A 4,285-nucleotide genomic window follows, 5' to 3' on the forward strand; every position below is an offset into this window, starting at 1 on the left:
CACGGACATGGCATAGAATTGAGGTTAGCATGAAAGCCAAGAGAGAAACATAGTAAAAATGTCACTGTGCTGGCCCTTAGACGAAAAAGGAGTCCCTGCTCCCAACGGCCCATAGGTTTAGTAAGATACCTCACCAACTGATAATTAATGTTCTTAAAAGACAGAAAAGCGGCTACGGTTGGTTTCTTGCACTACCGATCAGGTCTACCCTTACTATAATGCGTATAAAGTGCTGTCCGGTTTTTTACTTACAGTGTCTATCTCACGTGGGCTCTCAAAGATGGAAACATGATCTTTTAAAAATTATCAGGAGGCACAGTTTTCTGTGAGAATCTTTTGTTATTATTTACATTGGGGGTAGGACTTTTGGGCATTGCACATTGTTCTAATTGTTCTCTTCGACCGATATATTCCTGGACTCTGGCCGCAAATCCCATTAATACTGGTTATTCACACACATGGAATTATTCAACAAATCTTTTAGATTGTTATTACATTTGTGTTGCAATGACATTGGTCATTTTTGAACATTTACATGATTTTGATTATTTTCCTAGTCGGTTGTTGCTCTACATAGCCGATTGCTGTATTCACTCAGGAATTTCAGGTTTTCATGATCCAAGATGGCGCCGTAGCGTTTTTTTTTGTATGTTATATTTGGTTGCTCTTTCCACTCTGCGGTACCGAATGGGGTGTTAATCGAAAATGGCGCAAGTTTAGTTATCTCATGATCCACTGTTGAGTCATTTCTTGGTATGGAGCACAATTAGAGCTTATTTAGTATCAATATGGTGGCCACACTCATGTGAGGACCCAAGTCCCTTTTTATTTTTTAACTTGAGTTCAAATCACAGCATGTTTTAGCGCTCCTGTTGAGTGCTTAGGTGAGGTTTTAGGAGACAAGGGTACCCCGATATGTGAACCTGGGGTGATAAGGAATAGCTAAGAACAATGGTTCAAGTATGGCCCAAAAGGACCCAAAGCAAGAGGGCAGTGAATGGGTGCCTGAAGCCGAGCAGTCAGAGACGTCCTGCTGCTGCTGGGACTGGCCGTTGAATGCGGGAATGCCCTGTCGCCCTTCAAAATAAATTTATATTCTCCAGGCGGATCTCTGTACTGCCCAGCTGCTCTACCCAACAATTGATTGTTTTAAACTAATTCATCTTGCTTTTAATTGATACAGCCTACTTGAAGTCCCTGTCTCCCACATTGGAGCACTGCCTCTAGGAACTACACCGTAACTTTACGGGCAGTTTTAATTTCATATCAACTTGCTCACCACTGTCCTGAAGATGAACTCCAATGACTGAGTTTGAAACGCCGTCGACCACCCCACAACATGAATTCCTTATAACTTGTAAAAATCATTTATGGAGTTCAACTACTTTATTGTTGTCAATGCGATGCCTTTTTAAATCCACTATCACTTTTTCACACCACGCTTTCTTATTATGTGAGCACTCTACAATTGAATTTGTTTAAATAAATATCTGTCATCTTTTTACCTACAGGACCCTTTACGTACTTTTTCTCATGCTCCCTACTGAATTGATTTCACTTTTTAGAAAAAACAGTACCCCTCTTTGGGTCACCCCTCTTGCTTTGGGACCTTTTGGGCCATACTTGAACCATTGTTCTTAACTATTCCTGTTGGGCGCTTAGACAGCAGGGAGCCTTGAATTTACGGGACGCGAGACACAGCGAGGCTGGTAGGTTTTTTAGACCACACCAGATAGTGGATTGGATGTTGATGATGTGATCTTGGGTCATTCAACTTGTGACACTTGTATTTTGTTATTTCACCCACCAGAGTACAAATTTTACGATTTGCTATTTTTGTCCGGACTGCGGCACACCCATTCGGAGCGTTCGCTGCAGTGCAGCAGGTAATTGAAATATAGATCCACAGCATGATCCCCTACACTACACAAACACCACTGCACTACCCTAGACCCTAAAATAGTACTCCCAGCACTACCCCCTACACTACCCAAACACCACTGCACTACCCTTACCCCTAACACACTACCTCCAGCACTAGCCCTACAGTACCCAAACACCACTGCAGCACCCTAAACCCTAAAACACTACCCCCTACACTACACATACACCACTGCACTACCCTAAACCCTAAATCACTGCCCCCAGCATAACCCCCTACACTACCCAAACACCACTGCACTACCCTAAATCCTAAAAAACTACCCCCAGCACGAGCCCCTACACTAAACAAACACCACTGCACTACCCTAAACCCCAAAACACTACCCACAGCATGACCCCCTATACTACACAAACACCACTGCACTACCCTAAACCCTAAAACACTACTCCCAGGATGACCCACTACACTACCCAAACACCACTGCACTACCCTAAACCCTAAAACACTACCCCCATCATGACCCCCTACACTACCCAAACACCACTGCACTACCCTAAACCCCAAAACACTACCCCCAGCACTACCCCCTACACTACCCAAACACCACTGCACTACTCTAAACCCTAAAACACTCTCCCCAGCACTACCCCCTACACTTCACAAACACCACTGCACTACCCTTACCCCTAAAACACTACCCCCAGCACTACCCCCTACACTACCCAAACACCACTGCACTACCCTAAAATACTCCCACCAGCACTACCCCTACACTACACAAACACCACTGCACTACCCTAAACCCTAAAACACGTAGCCAGCATGACTCCCTACACTGCCCAAACACCACTGCACTACCCTAAACCCTAAAGCACTACCCCCAGCATGACCCCCTATACTACCCAAACACCACTGCACTACCCTAAACACTAAAACACTACCCGCAGCATGACCCGCTACACTACCCAAACACCACTGCACTACCCTAAACCCTAAAACACGACCCCTACACTACACAAACACAACTGCACTATCCTAAGCCCTAAAACACTACCCCCAGCATGACCCCTCTACACTACACAAAAAACACTGCACTACCCTAAACCCTAAAACACTACCCCCTACACAACACAAACACCCCTGCACTCCCCTTAACCCTAAAACACTACCCCTAGCACGACCCCTACACTACAGAAACACTGCTGCAATAACCTAAACCCTAAACCACTACCCCCAACACGAGCCCCTACAGTACATAAACACCATTGCACTACCCTAAACCCTAAATCTACCCACAGCACTACCCCCTACACTACCCAAACACCACTGCACTACCCTAAACCCTAAAACACTACCCCCAGCACGACCCCCTACACTACCCAAACAGCACTGCACTACCCTAAACCCTAAAATACTACCCCCAGCATGACACCCCACACTACCCAAACACCACTGTGCTACCCTAAAACACTACTCCCAGCACAACCCCCTACACTACCCAAAAACCATTGCGCCACCCTAAAACCTAAAGCACTATTCCTGGCATGACCCCTACACTACACAAACACCACTGCGCTACCCCAAACCCTAAAACACTACCCCCAGCACGATCCCCTACACTACCCAAACACCACTGTGCTACCCCAAACCCTAAAACACTACCCCCAGCATGACCCCCTACACTACCCAAACACCACTGCACTACTCTAAACCCTAAAACACTACCCCCAGCATGACCCCCTACACTACCCTAACATCACGGCGCTACCCTAACCCCTAAAACACTGCCCCAACAGGACCCCCTACACTACCCAAACACCACTGCCTACCCTAAACCCTAAAACACAACCCCAGCACGACCCCCTATACTTCCCAAACACCACTGCACTACCCTAAACCCTAAATCTACCCACAGCACGACCCCCTATACTAACCAAACACCACTGCACTACCCTAAACCCTAAAACACGACTCATTGTACTACACAAATACCACTGCACTACCCTTAACCCTAAAACACTACCCCCAGCACGACCCCCTACACTACACAAACACCACTGCACTACCCTATACCTTAAAACACTACCCCTATACTACACAAACACCATTGCACTACCCTAAACCCTAAAACACTACCCCAGCATGACCCCGTACACTACACAAACACCACTGCACTACCCTAAACCCTAAAACACTAACCCCAGCATGAACACCCAAACACTACACAAACACCCCTGCACTACCCTAAATCCTAAGTCTACCCCAGCACGACCCCCTACCCTACCCAAACACCACTGCACTACCCTAAACCCCAAATCTACCCCCAGCACGACCCCCTACACTACCCAAACACCACTGCACTGCCCTAAACCCTAAAACACTACCCCCAGTACGACCCCC

The sequence above is a fragment of the Triturus cristatus genome, chromosome 3_2 (genome assembly GCF_964204655.1).
Source record: "Triturus cristatus chromosome 3_2, aTriCri1.1, whole genome shotgun sequence".
NCBI lineage: Eukaryota > Metazoa > Chordata > Amphibia > Caudata > Salamandridae > Triturus > Triturus cristatus.